The following is a 13,392-nucleotide window of genomic DNA, read 5'->3' as shown; positions in this document are numbered from 1 at the left end:
TCTTGTTTCCACGACTTTGTCTCTGGCATCGTGATTGTGAGCACTCACATTTTACATCTCACAAGCTTGGGGGCTCGTCCGGGATCGCCACTCCGGCCGCTTGGCGGAGGCACGAAAGGAAGGGAAGGTGCACCCTGCTGATTTCAGCAGTCCCTGATCTCCTTGCTTGCCATCAGCGGTTTGAGCGAGTGATATCTGGACAGGAGACTCGTGGAAACAAGAGGGAATCCAGTATCCGGAGTTCTGTCGACAGGAACAGTCGGACAGGGGATCGGAGGGAAACTCTGATCGGGATCAATCGAGCAATTCCTGTGCACGGGACCCGGGTAAGAAAATTGACTATTAAGTATTATTCGGGCGATTGGGTTCTGTCGGACGGGAAAAGTCAGACAGGGAGGATAACAGATCGGGAGGGGAGTTCCGATCGGGAGGAAACAGATCGGGAGAGGAGTTCCGATCGGGAGGGGTAGGGCGGTAAGCCCAACCCCAGCATTACGCCTGATAGTCCGTTGGGGCGAATGCGGGTTCTGTCAGACAGGAACAGTCGGACAGGGATTCTGTCGGACGGGATAAGTCGGACAGGGAGGACACTGTCGGACGGGATAAGTCGGACAGGGAGGATACTGTCGGACGGGATAAGTCGGACAGGGAGGACACTGTCGGACGGGATAAGTCGGACAGGGGGATACTGTCGGACGGGATAAGTCGGACAGGGAGGATACTGTCGGACGGGATAAGTCGGACAGGGGGATTCTGTCGGACGGGATAAGTCGGACAGGGAGGATACTGTCGGACGGGATAAGTCGGACAGGGGGATTCTGTCGGACGGGATAAGTCGGACAGGGAGGATGGGTAATTCTTGTGTTAAGAATAAGGACCCAGGGGATAAAAATCGTACCAAGGAAAAGGGAGAAAAGGAAGAAGGTCCCAACATTCCACCTGATAGTCCGTTGGGGCGAATGTTACAACTCTGGGGAGAGGGAGGCAGTGGGGATAAAAAAAAGGAGATTATGATTAAATTCTGTTATTTTGATTGGCCAAAGGAACCAATAAAAGGGAGTTCAGTCTGGTGGCCACGACTGGGCTCCGATGAGGATTGGGTACGGCAGGCATTAAATGTGTTTGTCAATTCAAAAGTTTCCCCTAATCTGGAGGAAAGTTGTTATGCAGGCTGTTGGGTTCCTCAGGTACGTTTACTAGAATTGGCAGGTAAACAAGAACCAAATGTTCCCAAATGGGATCCCTTGGAACATTTGCCACCACCATACGTGGTCCCACCGCCTCCCCTTTCCGGGTCTATACCCGAACAACCAAGGGAAGACGGGGGGGAGACGTCATGTGGAGGAGGACAGGGAGTGGCAGAGAATCTGCCTTCCCTAGAACTCCGTAGATCCCGTCGAATAGAGGAAAGGAGGGGTGAAACGTCAACTGCATATCCCTTGAGGGAGGTCCCCATGGGCGGACCTGACGGGGGATTACGGATTTGTAAATGTTCCCCTGACCAGTACGGAGGTTAGGAATTTTAAAAAGGAGATGAAGAGTTTGCTGGAAGATCCCTTGGGGTTAGCAGATCAACTCAACCAGTTTTTGGGCCCAAATATATATACCTGGGACGAACTGATGTCCATTATGGGAAATCTGTTCGACTCTGCAGAAAGACAAATGATTAGACAGGCCGGGATTAGAATTTGGGAGCGATCCGAGCATCATCCAGCTGTAGCGGGGAATGTGAAGTACCCGATTGCCTCGCACAATTGGGACAAGCAGTCCGAAGAGGGTCGGAGAAGCATGAGAGAACTCCGGGAAATAATAATAAAAGGAATAAGGGTGGCCGTGCCTAAGGGACAAAATTTTGAGCGAGCATTTGAGAACCAGCAGGCAAAGGACGAGGGCCCCAATACCTTCCTACAGAGGTTAAGAAAGAACATGCAGCAATATTCAGGGATTGACCCGGAGTCAGACGCTGGGCAACAACTTTTGAGGGCGAATTTTGTAACCAAATCCTGGCCCGATGTCCGGAAGAAATTAGAAAAAATAGAGGATTGGAATGAGAAACCATTAAGTCTATTATTAACAGAGGCACAGAAAGTATATGTGCGGCGGGATGAGGAAAGGCAAAAGGGGAAAGCCAAAATGATGATGCAGGCGGTAAAGCAAGTGGTTGAGCAAGACCAAGGGGATAGACGGAAAGAGACCTATAGGGGAAGAGGAAGAGGAATAAGGGGAAGAATGGGAAGCGAGAGAAGAGATATAGGACGCGATGGGGCCCCAGTCCTGTGAGCTCTATGCCCTGATGCGGGCATTGGAGTTACTCGAAGGCAGGGAAGGCACCATATATACTGATTCAAAATATGCCTTTGGGGTGGTGCATACCTTTGGAAAGATTTGGAAGGAAAGGGGAATGATAACAGCGAGAGGAAAGGAGTTAGCACATGAACAGTTGATTGAAAAAACCTTGGAATCATTAGCGAAGCCAGAGCAAATAGCAGTAGTACATGTGGCGGGACATCAAAAGGGAAATTCTCCAGAGGCCCGGGGAAACAGAGCCGCGGACGAAATGGCAAGGCGGGCGGCTTTACAGGGGACAGTAAAGATGATGTCTTTGATACCTCTCAGGGAAAGGATAGAGAAGATACCCGTGTTTTCCAAATTCGAGATAGATAGGATGAATGAGTTGGGAGCGAGAATAGCAAAAGATGGACGGTGGTGGACACCGGATGGGAAGCAATTGCTAAATAAGGAGGTTATCAGAGAATTATTGGGGAGATTACATTCCCAGTCACACTGGGGGGCTCAGGCATTATGTGATACTCTTTTACGTACATATGCTTGTAGGGGAATATACACTCTGGCTAAACAAGCAGTCTTAAGCTGTGTCATCTGTCAGAAGATAAATAAGAAAGTGATGAGGGCAGTACCGGGAGGAGGTCAACAGTTAGCTATCAGACCATTTCAGAGAGTACAGGTGGATTTTACTGAACTTCCTAGGGTGCAAAAATGGAAATACCTCCTAGTGGTAGTGGATCACTTTACTCGTTGGGTGGAGGCCTTTCCCACAGTAAATGCCACTTCACAGGTGGTAGCCAAGATTCTATTGGAACAAATAATCCCACGGTATGGAATCATCGAATCCCTCGATTCAGATCGAGGAACCCATTTCGCATCAAAGGCCCATTTGTTAATCTGTGATGCCCTAGGGATAAAATGGAAGTTGCATACTCCCTGGCACCCGCAAAGTTCGGGAATGGTGGAAAGGATGAATGGCACCCTAAAGACACAAATTACCAAACTAATGGAGGAGACTAGACTACCTTGGACTAAGTGCTTGCCGATAGCCTTGCTTAGAATTCGAACCGCCCCACGAAAGGATATAGCAGTATCCCCCTATGAAATGTTGTTCGGGTTACCTTATTTGGGAAAGATAGAAGGGATACCCACCTTAGAGGGCAGTGATGTTTTCTTAAGGAACTATCTATTGGCAGTATCTCGTTCTATTACAGAATTAAAAACCAAGGGGCTGCTGGCACAGAGTCCCCCTCTCGACTTTCCAATCCATTCTGTGAAGGCGGGAGACTGGGTTCTTGTGAAATCGTGGAAGGAGGAGAAGTTGCAACCCCGTTGGACTGGTCCGTATTTGGTACTGTTGACCACGGAGACGGCGGTGCGGACGAAAGAGAAAGGGTGGACACACGCAGCGCGAATAAAGGGACCAGTGGAACCTCCGGCTGAGGAGGATTGGACAGTAAGGCAAGGGAGGAAACCACTGACTCTGATCTTTGAGAAAGAACGATTGAACTAGAAGATTACAATGCAGTGCGTGGCATTGGTGTTCATGATGGTTGCCACTGTAGGTAAATGCATGGACAGCTGTGATAAATGTTACCACCCCATCAGGTATGACGGACAAATCGTAAGGTCTTTTACCTATTATTCTGATGCGCCTGATGTATGTTATTCCTTTGAGACCAAGACTAGTTGTAAGGAGGGGGGGATAGAATACTACTTAGTGCAGAATTTGGGATACACAGGAATGAGGATGTATGGCACCTGCCCCAGAGGGGAGAGATGGCTTTGCTTATGGAAAGCCGGGCAGTGGGGGATGGGGATCCGGTTAGTGAAGGAACATCTAGACAGGCGAAAGGAAATCCTAGTAAACTGGCTACGAGCAAAAGGGACAACCCGACTAGCCCCACATTTTACATCTCACACAATGAAGCATCACAAATTGACGAATCATTATTTCCTGACAGAGTGATACAGTGTGGAAACAGGCCTTTCATAGAGTCACATAGTGATACAGTGTGGAAACAGGCCCTTCATAGAGTCACAGAGTGATACAGTGTGGAAACAGGCCCTTCATAGAGTCAGAGTGATACAGCACGGAAACAGGCCCTTTCTTAGAGTCACAGAGTGACACAGTGTGGAAACAGGCCCTTTGGCCCAACTTGCCCACACCGGCCAATATGTTCCAGCTACACTCGTCCCACCTGCCCACGCTTGGTCCATATCCCTCCAAAACTGTCCAATCCATGTACCTGTCTAACTGTTTCTTAAATGTTGTCTCAACTACCTCCTCTGGCAGCTTGTTCCATACACCCACCATCATTTGTGTGAAAAAAGTTACCCCTCAGATTCCTATTAAATCTTTTCCCCTTCAGCTTAATCCTATGTCCTCAGGTCCTAGATTCACCAGCTCTGGGCATGAGACTTTGTGCATCTACCCAATATATGCCTTTCATGATTTTATATACCTCTATAAGATTACTCTTCATCCTCCTACACTCCAAGGAATAGAGTCCCAGCTTGCTTAACCTCTCTCTATAGCTCAGAACCTCTAGACCTGGTAACATCCTCGTAAATCTTCTCTGTACCTTTTCCAGCTTGACAACATCTTTCCTATAACATAGTGCCCAGAACTGAACACAATACACTAAATGCGGCCTCACCAAAGCCTTATACAACTGCAACATGACCTCCCAACTTCTATACTCAATACTCTGACTGATGAAGGCCAATGTACCTAAAACTCTTTTGACCACCCTACCTGCTACTCTATCTTCACGGAACAATACACCTGTACTCCTAGATCTTTCTGCTCTACAACACTTCCCAGAGCCCTACCATTCACTGTGTAGGTCCTGCCCATGTTAGACTTCCGAAAATGCAACACTTCACATTTCTCTGTATTAAATTCCATCAACCATTTCTCCGCCCACCTGGCCAATCGATCCAGGTCCTGCTGCAATTTTTCACAACCATCTTCACTGTCTGCAAAACCACCCACTTTTGTATCATCAGCAAACTTGCTAATCTTGCCCTGTATGTTCTCATCTAAATCATTGGTGTAGATGACAAACAGTAATGGGCCCAGCACCGACCCCTGAGGCACACCACTAGTCACAGGCCTCCATTCCGAGAAGCAACCTTCCACCATCACCCTCTGCTTCCTTCCATGAAGCCAATTTTCTATTCATTCAGTTTCTCTCCTTGGATCCCATGCGATCTAACCTTCCAGAGCACCCTACCATGTGGAACCTTGTTGAATGCTTTGTTGAAGTCCATGTACACAACATCTACAGCTCTGCCCTCATCGACTTTTTCAGTCACATCTTCAAAAAATTCAGATTTGTGAGGCACGACCTCCCACATACAAAACCTTGCTGACTACCCCTAATCAGCCCTTGTCCGTCTAAATGCCTCTTGTCCTATCGGTTAGAATACTCCAGTAACTTTCCAACGAGATCCTTCTTCAGACTGAGGCAGTATATAGAGGCAGTTGCAATTGGCCAGAACCGTCCGAGACCGATTCACGGACACAGAATTTTTGGTTGACACGGGAGCCATTGTCAGTATCGTACCGCCAACCGACCGGGTAAGACAGGTCCTACCCTCATCGCGGTTAATGGCAGCCCCATCCGCACGTATGGCACGCGGAAAATGTTCCTGGTTTTAGGCCTCCGCACGTATGAATGGCCATTCATTATAGCAGACGTCAGCCAGGCGATCCTAGGCGCAGATTTCCTCTGGGCATTTTTCACTAGTCCCCGACGTCCGCGGTAACGACCTCTGACCCTCCGCCAGTAACGATGAGCCCGCCGCTCTGACAACCGCCACCCCGCCCAGCCCAACTGTCCAGGCCGTCGTCATGGCCCCCGACTCGTATGCTGAGGTCCTGGCAGAGTTTCCAGAGCTGCTCATCCAGCGTTTCGACGCCCCTTCGGCCAAGCACGGTGTGGTCCACCACATCCGCACCGAGGGCCCACCCGTTTTCGCTCGGGCCCGGAGGCTACCGCCCGACAAGCTGGCGGGCGGAATTTAGGAAGATGGAGGAAATGGGCATTGTCCGTCAGTCCGACAGCCCGTGGGCCTCGCCGTTGCATATGGTCTCCAAAGCATCTGGGGGGTGGAGACCATGTGGCGATTATCGGCGTCTCAACACTGTCACCACGGCTGACCGCTACCCCATACCGCACCTGCAGGACTTCTCGTTTGGGCTGGAAGGTGCGGTGGTGTTCTCCAAGATCGATTTGGTGCGGAGCTACCACCAGATTCCTGTGCGGCCGCAGGACATACCAAAAACTGCTACGATCACTCCGTTTGTGTTGTTCGAATGGTTGCGCATGCCTTTCGATTTAAAGAACGCGGCACAGGCTTTCCAGCGACTGATGGACCGTGTGGGTCGGGATTTGCCTTTTGTGTTTATTTATTTAGATGATATCCTGGTCGCCAGCCCCTCAGTGCAGGAACACCGGGTCCACTTGCGGGCCGTATTCAAGTGGCTCCAGGCACACGGGCTCGTCATCCAACCCTCCAAGTGTCAATTCGGCCTCCCTTCTCTCGATTTCTTAGGGCACAGAATCACCCCTGCCGGCGCCACCCCTTTGCCCGAGAAGGTGGAGGCTATCCGGGCATTTCCACGGCCCACCACAGTGAAAGGTCTGCAAGAGTTCGTAGGCATGGTTAACTTCTACCATAGGTTCGTCCCGGCAGCAGCGCAGGGCATGCGCCCGCTCTTCCAGTGCCTTGCGGGTAAACCTGTTGAGTTGATATGGTCCCCGGTGTCGGCTTTTGCAGCAGCTAAGGCGGCTTTGGCAGACGCCACCATGTTGGTCCACCCGAGCGCCTCCGCTCCCACGGCCCCGACGGTTGATGCTGGTGTGATGTTTCCCTTCCCCGTCCCAGGCCGGTAGTGCCGCCCTCCCTTCAGCGCCGGGTGTTCGATGCCATTCACGGGCTGGCGCACCCGTCCATCCGCTCCACCTCTGCCTTAGTAGCTGCTCGGTTTGTGTGGCATGGCCTGCGTAAACAGGTAGCTGTTTGGGCCCGTTCCTGCGTTCCCTGCCAGACCGCTAAAGTCCAACGCCATGTCCAGCCCCCGGTACAGGAGTTTGAGGTCCCAGCGGTCCGTTTTTTCCATATTCACGTGGATTTAGTAGGACCCTTGCCTTCCTCCCGAGGCTACACCCATCTCCTCACGGTGGTGGATCGGTTCACCCGGTGGCCAGAGGCTTTCCCATTGTCAGATACCTCTGCTGCCTCTTGTGCCAGGACCTTGGCCGTCCATTGGGTGGCACGTTTCGGGGTTCCGGCTGTTATTACCACCGACAGGGGGCCACAGTTCACTTCGACCCTCTGGGCCACGCTAGCAGATCTGTACGGTTCCCGGTTACAACACACCACAGAGTACCACCCCCAGGCTAATGGGCTTGTGGAGAGGTTCCACCGACAACTCAAGGCGGCCCTCAGTGCGAGGCTGGAAGGCCCGGACTGGGTAGACCAACTTCCCAGGGTCCTTCTGGGCATCCGGACTGCTCCTAAGCAGGATCTCGGTGCTTCGTCCGCGGAACTAGTGTATGGCTCGCCACTTCGAGTACCCGGGGATTTGCTTCCGGACTCCTCCGGCCAACTGCCTCCAGTTCAGTCAGTCTTAGCATCTCTCCGGGCACGCGTGGGTTCCCTGGCTCCGGTTCCGACTTCACGTCACGGGTGTCCCATTGTACACGAACCGCCTGCCCTGAAAGACTGCGAGTTTGTATTTCTGCGCAAGGATGCCCATCATTCCCCGTTGCAGAGGGTCTATGAAGGGCCGTTCTGGGTTTTGTGTAAGGGGACGGTCACCTTCACCTTAGACGTGGGCGGCAGGAGTGAGCTCGTCTCAGTGTCCAGGCTTAAACTTGCGCATTTGGATCCGGACCGCCCGGTCCTGGTCGGCCAACCACCTCCTGCAGTTCCGCTCAGTCCAGGATCCCCCGCTCCGGTAGTTCCACCAGGTCCGGAATCCCCTGCTCCTGTGGTTCAGGTTGCCCCTCTTCTTACTCGTTCTGGTCGCGAAATCCGGCTCCCTGCTAGGTTCCGTACCTCGGGTTCTGGGGGGGGGGGTCATGTAGCGACCATAGAGAGTGGTCCTAGTAGTTGAACCCTCAGATTGGCCAGCAAGGTCACGTGTGGGTGCGACCGTATGGATTGGTCCACAGAGCGACACCGCAGATTGGACAGCGTGGTCATGTGCGCTTTTGGCGCCCGAAAAGAGTCAGTTGGGAGACGTCTTCAAAGAGAACAGTTAGTTTTAATGGTTGTCTGTAATCTTGTTAAGAAAACTTTTTAATCGAATATTGCTGTCGCAATAAACTTCTTCAACAAAGAACAAGTTTCCAGACTCGCCATATTATAAACTAAACGCATGTGTGAGAATAGGAGATCATTAAGTTCGTTCAAGCTAGGAAAGATCTGGGTCCACTCACATGTCTGTGAACTTTCTCATGGGTGGAATCAATGTGGAAATCAATGTTATTGATTTTGAACTGCAAAAACGTTAATTGTTAAAGGTGACTTTTAATTTTCAATGCTTGTCACCTGTATTCAAATTTGTTTCTCTGCACAAAGGATCCTAACTGAGGGTCCTAACTGACCTTCAAGTAGCACACAGGCCTTAACATTTGTATTTATTTACAGCAACAGGATGAAAATTATCACTGAGGTCAGGATTTCAGATTTGAAGCATTTGCGGGATTTTCTTTTTGGAGAAGAAATGTCACCTCCTTTGTTTATTTTGACTTAATTCCTTAAATCCTTTAAACCCATGATTAAATATAAAAATCATTCTCTGAAGATTGTAAGAGGGCCAAGGGCCGTTGTCAGCTCATTAATATATAAATTCCCTTTAATTTTTAATGCGTAGAAACAATTTATGAAAAAATTGCCCGGTACCTCGATATTAATAACAGACTCATCCATGTGAAGCGGACTGCACCTGTCACAAGGATAGAGATGATCGCTTGCAGGACAATGTCGGACTCCATCCCAGCCTGCAGTGTTCACGGTTCAAAAACCCCAGCACAAATTAGAGATTCATCCCAGGTCAGCCTCTCCTTGAGATTGCAGCACCCTTGCATACTAAGTGCCTGAACATAAAAGTCAATGGCAAAATTAACAGTACTACCCCAGGGAAAAGGAACATGCTCTCAGTTCATGGGCTCTTAAATCTTCCTTCCAGCTTTTGCAGAGTAAAAATGAATGTAAAAAATAGAAAAGAAGGTTGTATATGGCATTACCATTAAATTATATATATTAATTCATCATGCAATCACACAAAATAATTTATTGGGATAAAATTAAAAAGAACCCACATTAATCAGAAATATAGCTGCAGTTTTTTTGTGTAGAATGAAATGTCAAATGAAGAATTGAACGATCTATGATCAAACCGATATCAGATGGATTTAAGCAAAACATTCATTAATTTATTCTTGCCAATTCCCACTGGTAGTTTTCATTGGAAGAAGTGCTTCAGTATCATGACGTGCTTGATTTATTTATAAAATCTTCTCATTGACTCTCATGTGAAATGTGGAGCAATGGAAATATTAGCAGTTCCATGCAAATGTGAGGTTCTTGTGCAAAAGGGGAAGTCCTGAATATTGTTCTTGAACCTGGAGTGACATACTCACAATGACAGGCGACAACATTTCAACAGGGCTTCGACTCCTATCCTGGAGTATTCTACAAAACCCGGAGATGCAGTTAAAGATATTTTAAGCTTTTTTTTTGCAGATGAAGCTTGTTCTGTTCCCACTGCTCCATGACATTGGCAGCATTTATGTGCAAAAGGCACTGACACTGCTCAGGGCAGCTGAGGTCAGCTTGCTGGTGACAGGAAACACCACGCCTCAATATTTTCCTCAAAATGTTCAAATGTATTATTTTATAATGCTCTTTATGAATGCCTCCATTGTTGCATCTCACCAAAAGACAGGAAACTAAATTGCACTGAATGTATGGTGGAACATTTGGCAGGTTGGACAACATCTGCAGAAAGAGAAACAGTTATCGTTTCAGGTCAAAGACCTTTCATCGGAGCTAATATCCCGTGAAACTTCAGCTGTGTAGGAGGTTTAGGTGGGTATAGCTGAAGCAAGCAGCTTGACACAGTGTTTCCTGTGACAAATCGTGTCCAAAATCCTGCAAGTCTTTACACCTATCATAGTTAACTCAAGTCACAAAAACATAGAAACATAGAAAATAGGTGCAGGAGGAGGCTGTTTGGCCCTTCGAGCCAGCACCGCCATTCATTGTGATCATGGTTGATCATCTACAATCAGTAATCTGTGCCTGCCTTTTCCCCATATCCATTGATTCCGCTAGCCCCTAGAGCTCTATCTAACTCTCTTTTAAATTCATCCAGTGAATTGGCTTCCACTGCTTTCTGTGGCAGAGAATTCCACAAATTCAGAACACTGGGTGAAAAAGTTTCTTCTCACCTCAGTTTTAAATGGCCTCCCCTTTATTCTTAGACTGTGTCCCTGGTTCCGGACTTCCCCAACATTGGGAACATTTTTCCTGCATCTAGCTTGTCAAGTCCTTTTATAATTTTACATGACTCTATAAGATCCCCTCTCATCCTACTAATCTCCAGTGAATACAAGCCTAGTCTTTCCAATCTTTCCTCGCATGACAGTCCCTCCATCCCAGGGATTAACCTCGTGAACCTACGCTGCACTGCCTCAATAGCAAGGACGTCCTTCCTCAAATTAGGAGACCAAAACTGCACACAATGCTCCAGATGTTGTCTTACCAGGGCCCAATACAACTGCAGAAGGACCTCTTTGCTCTTGTACTCAAATCCTCTCGTTATGAAGGCCAACATGCCATTAGCTTTCTTCACTCCCTGCACGCTTACCATCAGTGACTGGAGTATAAGGACACCAAGGTCTCATTGCACTTCCCCTTTACTTAATCTGACACCATTGAGATAATAATCTGCCTCCTTGTTTTTGCCGCCAAAGTGGATAACCTCACATTTATCTATATTATACTGCATCTGCCACGCATCTGCCCACTCACTCAACCTGTCCAGATCACCCTGCAACCTCCTAACATCCTCTTCGCAGTTCACACTGCCACCCAGCTTTGTGTCATCCGCAAACTTGCTAGTGTTACTTCTAATTCCATCATCCAAATCATTAATATAAATTGTAAATAGTTGCTGCCCCAGCACCGAGCCTTACGGCCCTCCACTCGCCACTGCCTGCCATTCTGAAAAGGACCTGTTTATTTCTACTCTTTGCTTCCTGTCTTCCAACCAATTCTCTAACAATGTCAATACCCTACCCCCAATCGCATTTGCTATAATTTTGTACCTGTGTGGTACTTTATCAAAGGCTTTCTCAATGTCTAGATACACTACATCCACTGGCTCTCCTTCATCAATTTTACTTGTCACATCATCAAAAAATTCCTGAAGATTAGTCAAGCAGGACTTCCCTTTCATAAATCCATGCTGACTTGGACCAATCCTGTTACCGCTATCCAAATGTGCCATTATTACCTCTTTAGTAATTGACTCCAGCATCTTCCCCACCACCGATGTCAGGCTAACTGGTCTGTAATTCCCCGTTTTCTTTCTCGCTCCTTTCTTGAAAAGTGGGATAACATTAGCTATCCTCCAATCCACAGGAACTGATCTTGAATCTATTGGACATTGGAAAATGCTCACCAATGTGTTCACGATTTCTTGAGCCACCTCCTTGAGTACCCTGGGATGCAGACCATCAGGCCCTGGGGATTTATCATCCTTTAGTCCCATCAGTCTACCCAAAACTATTTCTCACCTAATGCAAATTTCTTTAAGTTCCTCTGTGTCCCTTGATCCTCTGTCCTCCAGTACATCTGGGAGATTGTTTGTGTTTTCCTTATTGAAGACAGATCCAAAGTACCTGTTCAACTCTTCCACTATTTCCTTTTTACCCATAATAATTTCACCCATTTCTGCCTTCAAGGGACCCACATTTGTCTTTACTAATCTTTTTCTCTTAACATTCCTAAAGAAGCTTTTACTGTCCTTCTTTATATTCTTGGCCAGCTTCACTTTGTACCTCATCTTTTCAGCCCATATTGTCCTTTTTGCTATCTTCTGTTGTTCTTTGAAAGTTGCCCAATCCTCTGGCTTCCCGCTTCTCTTTGCTGTGTTATACGTCTTTTCTTTTAGTTTTATTCCATCTCTAACTTCCCTTGTCAGCCACGGTTGCCTCCTACTCCCCTTAGAATCTTTCATCCTCTTTGGAATGAAATGATCCTGCATCTTTTGAATTATGCCCATAAATTCCTGCCATTGCTGTTCCACCGTCATTCCTGCTAGGATCCCTTTCCAGTCTACCTTGGCCAGCTCGTCTCTCATACCTTCATAGTCCCCTTTGTTCAACTGCAACACTGACACTTCCAAATTAACCTTCTCCCTCTCAAATTGCAGATTAAAACTAATCATATTATGTTCACTACCTCCAAGCGGTTCCTTTACCTTGATTTCCCTTATGAAATCTGGTTTGATTGGACAACACTAAATCCAGAATTGCCTTCTCTCTGGTAGGCTCCAGTACAAGCTGCTCTAAGAATCCATCTCGGAGGCACTCTACAAACTCTCTTTCTTGGGGTCCAGAACGAACCTGATTTTCCCAGTCTACCTGCATTTTGAAATCCCCCATAACCACAGTGGGGGATGTACCTTTGTTACATGCCAATTTTAACTCCTGCTGCAACTTGCACCCTATATCCAGGCTACTGTTTGTGGGTCTGTAGATAACTCCCATTAGTGTCTTCTTACCTTTACAATTCCTCAACTCAATCCTACATCATCAGTCCCAATGTCACCCCTCGCAAAGGACTGAATTCCATCCCTCACCAACTGAGCTACCCCACCAACTCTGCCCACCTGCCTGTTTTTTCTAGAGGACGTATAACCCTGAATATTCAGTTCCCAGTCCTCATCCTCCTGCAGCCACTTCTCTGTAATCCCCACAATGTCATACCTACCAATCTCCAACTGAGCCTCAAGCTCATCCACTTTACTTCTTATACTTCGCGCATTCATATATAATACTTTTAATCCTTTGCTCATCT

This window comes from Rhinoraja longicauda, chromosome 21 (assembly GCF_053455715.1).
Source record: "Rhinoraja longicauda isolate Sanriku21f chromosome 21, sRhiLon1.1, whole genome shotgun sequence".
Taxonomy (NCBI): domain Eukaryota; kingdom Metazoa; phylum Chordata; class Chondrichthyes; order Rajiformes; family Arhynchobatidae; genus Rhinoraja; species Rhinoraja longicauda.
The sequence above is the reverse complement of the archived record's forward strand: the minus strand, read 5'-3'. Positions refer to the sequence as shown.